The sequence below is a fragment of the Cannabis sativa genome, chromosome X, assembly GCF_029168945.1.
Source record: "Cannabis sativa cultivar Pink pepper isolate KNU-18-1 chromosome X, ASM2916894v1, whole genome shotgun sequence".
Classification (NCBI taxonomy): Eukaryota; Viridiplantae; Streptophyta; class Magnoliopsida; order Rosales; family Cannabaceae; genus Cannabis; species Cannabis sativa.
In genome coordinates, this window is record NC_083610.1 from 18087028 (window position 1) to 18098803 (window position 11776).

Genomic DNA, 11776 nt, shown 5'->3' on the forward strand with positions numbered 1-11776 from the left:
CTTAACAAAAGAATAATTACTTTTACTTAATATTAACGACATGTGTGATATTAAATACCTACAAGATTATACACCTAAATTGTATCAATATAGATGTTTAGCAAATCACCTTAAAATAAGTGGGATTTATGTATATATAGGGAGCTAATACTTGTTAAAATAGATATTGTATTATTTTTATTTTTTTTTTATTTAAGCGTTTAATAGATATTGTATTATTGTTTGTATGTGAAGTTTGAAAAATGCTAAGTGAAATCTTAATGTGTTAAGTGTTGTAAATACGAATTTGATTTGGTACGAACATGATCAGACACGAAAAATATGAATTTAAGTATGACACATCATGATGCTATAAATTGGCACGACATGATACGAATAGTATAACAATCATAATATGTAAGCAAGAGCAAATTAGTCTGAAAGACACGACACGCGACAAGCATAATAAAACACAACACGACATTAAAATATGAATTTAAGTATGACACATCATGATGCTATAAATTGGCACGATATGATACGAATAGTATAAAAGTCATAATATGTAAGCAAGAGCAAATTAGTCTGAAAGACACGACACGCGACAAGCATAATAAAACACAACACGACATTAAAAAATCATGCAATTTAATATTAATATTAATAATGTATTTATCAATAAGTAAGTAAAAATAATAAAACAACTTAAATATAACATTAAATATTATTATTCTATAATTAAAACTATTAAAATTGTATATTAATTTATTTATAGAGTGAGATATAAAAATTTGAGTATTTATAAGTAAATTTTTAAATTTATTTTATATAATTATCTCTAAAATATTTTTGAAAAATTATATAAATACAATTAAAGTTATAAAAGATACACATAGTTCAGTAATTAACCTATCAATTGTAATGTTCAAAAAAAAAAAAGATAAAAAAACTATCAATTGTAAAAAATTATAAAAAAATAAAGGAGAAATTCGAGCCTGAATATGAAAACTGACATGTTTTAGAAAAATGGGATGACATGTAAATATCGAGCCTACGAGTCTGTTGGACTTATCCTTTAAAAATGTTAGCACGATACGACACGACTCATACTTTTTGATAGCACGATACGACACGAAACACGTAAAATATATGGGTTAGGCTAACACAACACACACGAATTTACAACACTAGTGTTAGACACTACAAGAGGTGACATGATGTCATACTATTATTGGCACATTTCAATATCAAATTCTACAAATTTTAATATAATAAATGATGTAAGAAATTACAAACTAATTATAAAATGTCACATGTAGTAATAGAAACCTTAAAATGTCAAATAGGAATATTTTTAAAGTTTATATTCAAATTTTATGTTGTAATTATTACCCTCTCCTTTTTTTATTTAAGAGTTATAACATCATGGAGAAAAAAAAAATTGAACATAAATTATGTATCTTTTTTTGAGCAAGAAAATAAATTATGTGAGTTAAGGTTAATGAGTAGAAACCTATGGTAAAGTGATACAAAATTTAATGCCATTTGTATAACATTTATCATAGGCATACAGAAATTGATTAACCAATAACAAAAAATAGACAACATCAATCATCATATATTTTTAATTGTTCTTACTAGTATACGAAAGGGTTTTTTTTATAATGTATCAAGCCAGAAAAAAAAAATTAAAAAAAAAGATGGGTGTGCTTAGATGAGAATCACACGAAAATAGGGACCAAAATGCAAATTCACCAAACGGTGGGGGTGTGGTGGTGGGGTAACAATTTTCTTTGTTTTAAATTTTATGAATTTGTAAAATTAGGCAATTAAAAGCAAAACATAAGAATTATCCAGATTTTATTCCTATTATTTATTATTTTGAAACAGTAAATAAATTATAAATAATAAATATTTAATATTAAAATATGATGTTGAGCTGTACAAAAAAAACATGCTAGAATCCGCCACCTAAAATGTTGCTGTATACTATTTGGGTTCTTCTCCACGCACTATCATCTCTTTACCATTTATTATGAATCATTATTATTTTAAATTAAAGAATGGTAAATATTATTTTAAACTTTGTGTTTTATAAAAGTTATTAATTATATTTTATATTTTGTTAAATGATAAAATAGATTTTATATTTTCTAAAATAGTATAAATATGACCCTGATCTAATTTTTGTTAAAATAAAATTTAATAATAATTCGATCTATAAGTGTTATAACAAAACTGTTTATATTTTTTGTATCTATTCGTATTAAGAATTGTCTTCAAATGGTTATACTTTAAAAAAAAAGTTATCGAAAATTAAATTCAGGGTCTTATTTTTACCATTTTAAAAAATACAGGGTCTATTTTATCATTTAACAAAACAGAGAGTCTAATCGTTAACTTTTACAAAACACTGGGTCCAAAATAGTATTTACCCATTAAAAAACTTTTATATGGTTAATTATTTTCAACCTAAGTTGTCAATAGATTATTATTAAGAAAAATTTACATAAAAACTACAAAAAATAGCTTTTATTACAATTTTACTATGATAATGTTGTCCCGATTTATTTCCAATATACATGGCAGCTGTTGTGCGTGACAAGTGGCTGACATGGGCACGTCACCCGGAGATGAGTTGAAGATTTAACTAAACCACCTTAAGAAACAACAAGTATGGTTCATGATGCTAGCTCTCGGACATGAGCAAAAGACGCACCTTCTCCTCCGAAAGTTAAGGCACGGATAGGCTTCTCCGCGCTAGAAAGGCTGGAGTTGAATAGTCACTTCGCATTTAATGCGGCATGGAGAAGACGTCTAGGAACGCCCATAAGATGACATGTCAGACATCATAAACCTGATTTAGGGCGATTACACGATAATCAAGGGAGCTAGTGATGACTCCATCATGAAGAATCACATCAATCAAGAAGGGATGAAGGCTAATCTCACCTAACACCTACGCAATCTACTACGTAGGTTGTGCATGTCTTATTTTGTACCTTCTGGGAACTTGTGTATGCCTATAGTTGGCACTTAAAGACAAATACTCATTTTCTTCTTCCCAGAAATCGCTATAAATACCCCTCGTAAAAAGATTAGGGGGGATCGAAAGAAAAAACACGGAAACATTCTCTGTAAGAAATACTATCATTAATAACAGAGACTTGTGGACTACGACTCATTAATGCCCAGCTTCAGGACCGACAAGAGGGTATACTATTACCTGGTCATGCCCTTTCGGATTGAAAAATGTCAGAGCAACCTATCAACGCACGGTCAACCAGATGTTCAAAGGCCTCCTGGGACGGAACATAGAGGTATACGTAGAAGACATGCTGGTCAAATCCAAACCATGCATGGGCCATGCAAATGACCTCACAGAATGCTTTGAGGTAGTCCGAAGGTATGTGATGAAACTTAACCCCAAAAAATGCATTTTTGGTGTTAAATTAGAAAAATTTCAGGGATTCATAGTGAGTTAACGTGGGATAGAGGCAAATTCTGAAAAAAATACAAGTCTTGCCGAGTATGCCTTCCCCAAAGAAACACAAGGACGTGCAAAGCTTAACCGAAAAGGTTGCTGCCTTGAGTCGCTTCATCTCCCGCTCAACCGGCAAGTGCATCCCGTTCTTTAACATCCTGAAGAAATGTCAGAAGTTTAAATAGACCGAAGAATGCGAGGAAGCATTCAGAAAGCTGAAAGAACACATGGCTCAGCCACCAGTACTGTCAAAATCGATTCACGGAGAAGACTTATATTTATATTTAGTCGTTTCTGAGAATGCGGTCAGTGCAGCTCTAGTCCGGGAGGAGGAAAAGTTCAACACTCGTTATATTATGTCAACAAACGCATGATAGGATATGAAATTCGGTATCCCCTAATCGAAAAACTAGCTTTCTGCCTCTTAATAGCATCAAGGAAGCTCATGCCTTACTTTCAGGCTCACTCCATCAAGGTATTTACAAATCACCCGCTTCGACAAGTTTTACAGAAGCCTGAGGCCTCAAGAATAGGCCGGAACATAAAAACCGCTAAACCGTAGGAACCGCCTAACCCATTAGAATCCGCCCGTATGGAAACCGCCCATTAAAAACCCGCAAAAATTGGATTGGGTTGAATTTTAACCCGCTGTTTGGCGGGCGGGTACGGGTTAGCCTAAAAACGGGCGGGTTCAACCCGACCCGTAATATATTATATTTTTTATTTTTTTTTAAATTTAATTTATACTATTACCTACCTACTGCCTAAATTGAAAAACTAAAACAAAAAAACCTAAAACTAAATAACCCTTCTTTCTTCACAGCCGCAGCATCGCCCCCCCCACCTTCTTCTTCGGTCGTCGTCGCCCCTCCCCCCTTCTTCTTTGCTCGTCGAGCCACCACCTAGCCTCAGGCCATCACAGCCGCCAGCCCCCTCGACTCCCTTCTCCACTTCCAGCCAGCCCAACGTAGACGGACCTTCATCCAGCCACTTCGCCGGACCGTCGACACTCCATGACCACGTAGATCTCCGTGTATGGTATTATATATATATATATATATATTTGAGTTGGGATTCAAATCCATTTTTTTTATTTGAGGGGAGAAAAATATTAAATTCAATTTAATTAGAGGTTCAACTTTCATAACTTACTGAAAAAAAAAAAAACGAAAAAACCTAACTGGTTCATAGCAACAAAATTGTTAGATGAATATATATAAAATATAGATCAGCCGTAGAATTGTTTTCAATAAATTAAATTATTAATAAACTTAAAAGATATATAGACTCCCTAATTGAATTGGATGTGATTTAAATGTTAATTAATGGAAAATCTTTTATTTTTACTTATTTTTTTTAAGAGATGATGATCACCTGAATTTGTGTGTTTCTGGCATCAGCTGGAGTGTAGGTCGGGTAGCTGCAGAGATAAAAATAAATTAATGAAATTGATGAGTGCGCATTCGTACATATAAAACTTTAGTTATGTATAGCTGTTTTTATTGTATATTAAGAAAAAAAGAAAGAAAGAGAAAGGTAGATATTATATATAACTCTACAAGTATGTAGATATTAAACAATGTATACTGTATAGTACAAAATAATTTATGAATTGGGAGTAAATTTTTTTCAATGATATTATTGCTTTATTTATTTATTTTTTGGAGCTCTGTTATATGTTGTGACAATTTTGATAAAATTAGATATAGTTGGCCATTTTATTTCTTTCTAGAAAATTTGATCTTGAAAACTCCTTATACATAAATTTTATTATTACTGTTACGCTAAAAAAAATTATCTTGTTATGATATATATTTCATTCGTTTGCAGATATTATTGCTACTCCTAGCGAGCATCCTAAATGATATATAGCGTTGTTGCAAGTTTGAAATGGTTTCATTAGAGATTAAGGTTGGTTATTATAATTAATTATGTATTGTAATTTAATCAATATCAAGTTGTTATTTATATGGTAATTAAAAATTTTTATTATTTTGCAGAGTTGCATTTCATTTGGAGCCAACTTTTGAAGGCACTTTTGTTTTAATTATGGAGACTTTATGAATTATTATGAACTTAGATTGTGTTATGGACTTAAATTATGGACTTTTATTTTGGATTGTTATGAACTTGTATGGACTTTTTAAGGACCTTTTTCTAGATTGTTATGGAATAGTACTATGGAGTATGGACTTTATAAGAATTGTTACGAAATTTTCATGGATTATTATTATGTCTTGTTATGGAGTTTATAAAGATTGATATGAATTTCTTAAGGACTTTTATGCATTGTTATTAATAGGTATAAATTTTTAGTTAATTTTTTTTTTCTTGTGACAATATACTTTGGAAGTTTTGATTTTTAAGCAACCCAAACCGCCCAAAAAACCGCATAAAACCGCCCCCTAAAAAACCGCCCAACCCAAACTTTTATTGGGCGGGTATGGGTTGTGATTTTAAAAAACCGCCAAATAAAAAAACCGCCAAACCGCCCAAAAACCGCCCAACCCAACCCATGTGCAGGCCTACTCAAGAAGGCTCCTCAAGTGGGCCATAGAGTTAAGCCAGTTCGACATATAGTACATTCCACGCATCTCGATTAAGGGCCAGGCATTTGCAGACTCTATTGTAAAGTGCAACGAGACGGAGGCCAGCGCCAGTATGCCAACTCAGGGTATGCCCACGTGGAAAGTATACGTTGACAGGGTGTCCAATGAAAATGGGTCTGGGGTCGAAATAGAAATGATCTCACATGACAGGTTACGACTGTTGGGTTTTATGCCCTAAATAAAACTCTTTACAATCTGATTAGTTATCAATATAAGAAATTTGAAGTGATTGATGTTTGCATGAATTTTACATGCTAATGGTTTAATATGTTTAATACGTTTATTACATTCATACACACAAAATCAGTTAAATCCAGATCATATGTTTATTCACAATTACAGTATCGTCAACACAGTGGAATGTGATTGTGATCATATGAATCAAAAGTTTTGGTCCCTGTTTCATCAGTGTTATTGGATTTACACTAATGTGATAATCAGCGATGATGTGTACTTACACTTGGAGTAAGTGTTATGTTCTTTCCAGGACATTAGTAAAGTATACTAGTTTCGAATGTATGGAGTATACATTGGACTGGACCGATATTGCAACTAAGTTAAGATATTACAAACTTACCGTTATACATATCTTTCCAAGTCAATATCAGTAGTTGATCTTAAGATTGAAAAGGATCTAAATCCTGATATGCTTGGGCTCAACTCAGGAGTGCTATTCATGTTCTTTGATTTATTAGTTAAGCCTACTTTTGGGTCAGGGTGATACGTATATTTTGGGAACATGATAGTATGATTGAGTGGGAGTGCTGAACATAAATATGGAATCTATAGCTTCTACTGGTGTATAGAAGTTAAGTGATGATTCCCTTCGAGCTTAGCAAATAGAAGTAAATGGATGAGCTCTTGTTTAACTGACTAATTATTAGATCACTAAACACCATTTACAGGTAGCTAAGTGTTTTAAGGGGCAAAATACATTGAGGGGTGAGAACGGTAAAGAAATCCCATCTCGATGTAAATCATCTATATAGAGGATCTTTAAATCACAATAAGATTATAACAATGGTTAAATGAGATAGTATATTGGTATCGTGAAACATACAATATGCTCTATATAAGTCTGAGAGTGCAATTCTAAGTTCTAAGAGCGGATTCAACGAAGAATTAATAAGTAGGAATTTACTTGGTAAATTTGGTTCACTTATTGGAAGCTCAGCATATAGATCCATGGTCCCCATTCTAGTTGAGAACATTCTGCTTGTAAGACTCATTAATTGATTCGTGATTGATCAATTATAATTCTAAAGTTAGACTATGTCCGATTTTATGAATTTTCACTAAGGTGGGTGAAATTGTAAGGAAAAGAGTTTTCTAGGTTTATTTATTTATTAATAGACTTTATATGTCTAATTAATAATTAAATTAAATGACAATATTATTTAATAATGTATTTTAATTATTAAATAATTAGTTTTGGCATTTAAAAGGTTAGAATTGGAAAATTGGCATTTTTGAGAAAATAGAGATAAAATTTGATAAAATTGCAAAATTAAGTGGGGCCCATTACAACACCTATGGCCGGCCACTTATAAGGCTTTTTCAAATTATTATTTTCATTATTTTAATGCCAAATAATTCTAAACTTAAACCTAGTAAGTTGCCTATAAATAGAAAGTGATGGCTCAGTCAAAACACAAGTTTTCAATAAGCCTTTCTGACAGAAATTTCTCTCTTCAGAAAACTGAGCCTTCCTCACTCTCTACCTTGGCCGAAACCTCTCTCCCTCTTTTCCTTCATCTTTTTCGTGACCCTAGTGAAAGAGTAAGTGCCCACACACAACAAGCAGTAACTCAATCATAGATTGGAAGACTGTGAAGGATCAAAGCTTGAAGAAGAAGGAGATTCGGGCTCAGATCTTGATTATACTCTGCTACAGAAAGGAATCAAGGGTTAGAGATCTGAGTGGAAGGAGACATTTATTCCGCTGCATCAATGTAAGGTTTTCTTAACTTTATATGTGTTTATTTTATCGTTTTAGAAAGTTCATATTTAGGATGTTAATAAACATACTTGTGAGTAGATCTAAGATCCTGGTAAAATAATTCCCAACAACGACTCCAGGCTGCCCTACGGTTAACGTTCCCGACCTCTACCAACGAGGCCGAGTATGAAGCCTTAATAGCAGGATCGAGATTGGCCAAGGCTGTAGGGGCCAACAGAGTAGAGGTGTACAGTTATTCACAACTGGTGGTCAACTAGGTGTCAGGAGAATATCAGACTCGGGGAGAAAAGATGGCCGCTTACGTATCAGTCGTCAGGAAATTACTACAAGAGTTTAAGGAATATAAAGTGGAGCAAATCCCACGAGAAAAGAACGCCCATGCAGACTGCCTGGCCAAGCTAGCCTCAGATAGTTAAATAGAGAAGTTGGGGGTGGTACCTGTCGAACACCTTGCGGAACCTAGCATCAGGGCTAAAGAAACAGTGGCTACCAATGAGCAAAGGTCGGGTTGGATGGACCCTTTCATTAAGTACATAACAACAGGAGAATTACCTCAAGAAATGGCCATGTCTAAAAAATTACAGTACCAAGCTCATCGGTATTTAATGATCGATGGTATTCTCTATCGAAGGGGGCTCAACATGCCATATTTGAGATGTGTGTCGGATCTTGAAGCTAGACAGATCATGCAAGAAGTCAATGAGAGATTCTGTGGAGACCACACTGGAGGCCCAAGCCTCTCAAAGAAAATATTAAAATAAGGGTATTTTTGGCACACGATGAAGAGAGATTGTATAAACTACGTCCTTAGGTATGATCCATGCCAGAGGTTTGCAAATATACCAAGAGCCCCACCCAATGAAATTACTTTGATGACTAGTCCCTGACCCTTTGCGATACAGGCAATAAATCTCATTTGCTCCCTACCCACGGGAAAGGGTGGGATAAAATATGTCATAGTGGCGGTGGATTATTACACAAAGTGGACAGAGACTGAACCCATGAAGATCATAACTGCCAAGAAAGCCTTGGACTTTGTCATAAAGAATATGTTGATACGGGTTGCCTCACAAAATAGTCTCAGACAATGGAAAGTAATTCGACTGTGACGAATTCACAAATTTCTACGACCAACACGGAGTCATCAAAAGTTTCTTTGCAGTCGCAAGGCCACAAACAAATGGACAAGTAGAAGCTGTCAATAAAATACTCAAGGTCACCCTAAAGAAAAAGCTATTAGCCTGCAAAAATAATTGGCTTGAGGAACTGCCACGTGTGTTATGGGCTTGAGGAATCGTCAATTTCAGTTTTTGGGGTTAACTGTTACAAATTTAAAAGTTAAAGTGGTTTAGACGCCAATATCCATCCTTGAATTATGACTCTTGTAAGATTTTGCTACTTTTTTTTTGCCAAAAAATTCTTTCTTATATAATTAATTGCACTTGTCCTCTTGTGTATAATGACTAATTTAACTAATTTTAATTTAAATTAGTTAGAACTAAATATAATAACTTTATGTAAATATTAACTCTAAAACTACACGTTCATAATCCCACATTTTATTCCATATTTTATTGTTAGAATACTATCTATGCAATTATTTTATACATGGACTCTCGAATTATAGTATATTATTATTAGTGCAGAATCATACTCTAACATTAAGAAATTATTTACAAAAATGAATGAAACACAATCAAAAGATTTTTGTAATTTTTTTTTTCAAATATGTACAGTCTTAAATTTTATTGTTAGAATATTATTTATACAATTATTTTTTGTTTAGACTCTCAAATTATAGTATATTAGCTCAAGATAAGCTATACATTAAAAAATTATTTATAGAAATGAATAAAATATAAGCGAAAGAGTAAATTTGTAATATAAGTAATTGATTCTATTTTAGTTATAACCGGTTTGAGTTATTTCGTGTTATTTGTTTTTATTCATTATAATATTGTTATAGAACCAGATCTATTTTAAATATAACTGGTTTGAGTTATTTTGTGTTATTTATTTTTATTCATTGTGTTATAGAATTGGTTATATTTTTTTTTTGACATGAGAATTGGTTATATTTCAATTATAACCGGTTTGAGTTACGGTTTTATATTTGTTTACATTTGAAATATTTACTTTTGGTAACTTTTTCAGTGACTTTTTTCGGTGACTTTTCTGACGACTTTTTCGGTATCACTAACTTTTCTGGCAAAACTTATTATTATTTTACAAATATCTTTTTTTACAAAAATATAGCATAAAAAATTCCATATAAATGTAAAAAAAATAAAAAAACTCATAACCCCATAATATTATTTATTTATTCCATAAAAAGTAAACTCTTATAATTTTCTCATATATTGTGTAATTTCTGCTTAAAATTTTGAGAAATTTATAATAATTTATAATATTAAAAGTATTATTCAAATAATCTATTTCATACGCGATAAAATAAAAAATTCACTCGTGCAACAAAACTGTTTGAACCTTATATTGGGTGTGTTAATTTATTTTTTTTTTGAATTTTTTAAAATTTTGAAAGAAATAATTATAACCCTTAGGGCATGTTTGGAGCTTTGGATTGAACAAACTTATCCTAACCTATGTTTGGCAATTTTTCAAGTTTTGGTTGGATTGGACAATTTTATCTATCCTTCTAAATTTTTCCTAAGAGCATGGGACTATATTAACCCATCAAAAGGATGAGTTAATTTAGTCCAAAGTTGGGAATTTTTTTCTAAGTTATTTTTTGAATGTATGATAAAATAAAATAAAATTGAGATTATTTTACAAATACATAAAAATAATAAAAAAATTATAAAATACAGTTGTACAAAATTTCAAATACTTTTACGATATATATGATTTTATTTAGGGATAATTGCGGCAAAAGTCCCCAAAAACTTAGAGTTGATGCAGATTAATCCCCAACCTCGAAAATTGGCGGTAATAGTCCCTAAGGTCACATTTTTTGTTAGTCCGTTGGTCCCTAAGATAACGGTCCGTTTATTAATTTTAAAATGCCACGTGTTGAAGTATTACTGGTCTAAATTATATTTTTAATAAAAAAAATTAAAAATTAAAATAGACTAATTTTTTTCCATTTTCTTCTCTTTTTTCCTTTTTATCTTTTTTTTTTATTTTTATTTTATTTTTTCTCAATTCCTTCATCTTCATCTTCCTGATTGTTCTCACCTTCACCATTATTTCCCATTTCTTTCTTTTATTTCTATGCACATTTAATTTCTTCAATTTTTGTAATCACACTCAAATTCCAATAACCCAGAAATCAACCAAAATATACCAACTTACTCAGATTATACAAATATATATATATTTATATATCTATTGTAAAACTAAGACTCAAATTTCAGATCTTTAAAAATTCGTATCTGTTTATCCAAAACATATTGAATTTGAAATCCAATAACATTTTTAGATCTGCTACCCAAAATATAACAACTACTCAGAATATACACAAAAATCTCAGTAGACAAAAACACTGTAAAAGTGAAACTAAAACTAAAAAAAAAAATCAACCAGACCAAATCAATAAAAACCCAGAAATCATCGATGGCGAAGGAGACAAGACTTCGTTGGTAGTTTTGACTTGCCTAAGTGAAACGATTAAGGAAAAGAATGAAATCGTGGTCGTCGTTCAAGCTCCTGGCCGAATCTCTTGATTGTTCAAGCCCTCTCGTCGGAATTATCTCCATTGTTCGTGCCCTCTCATCTGAAGCTCCT

The 11776-nt window shown here is 31.9% G+C and overlaps 1 long non-coding RNA gene across 1 annotated transcript; it reads left to right on the forward strand.

Moving 5' to 3' along the window:
• The first annotated feature begins 4537 nt into the window (after positions 1-4537).
• Positions 4538-5690, forward strand: LOC133031815 (uncharacterized). The gene is made up of 2 exons (XR_009684895.1): positions 4538-5374; positions 5464-5690. It is a non-coding gene; the product is annotated as an uncharacterized LOC133031815 (long non-coding RNA).
• The last annotated feature ends 6086 nt before the right edge of the window (positions 5691-11776 follow it).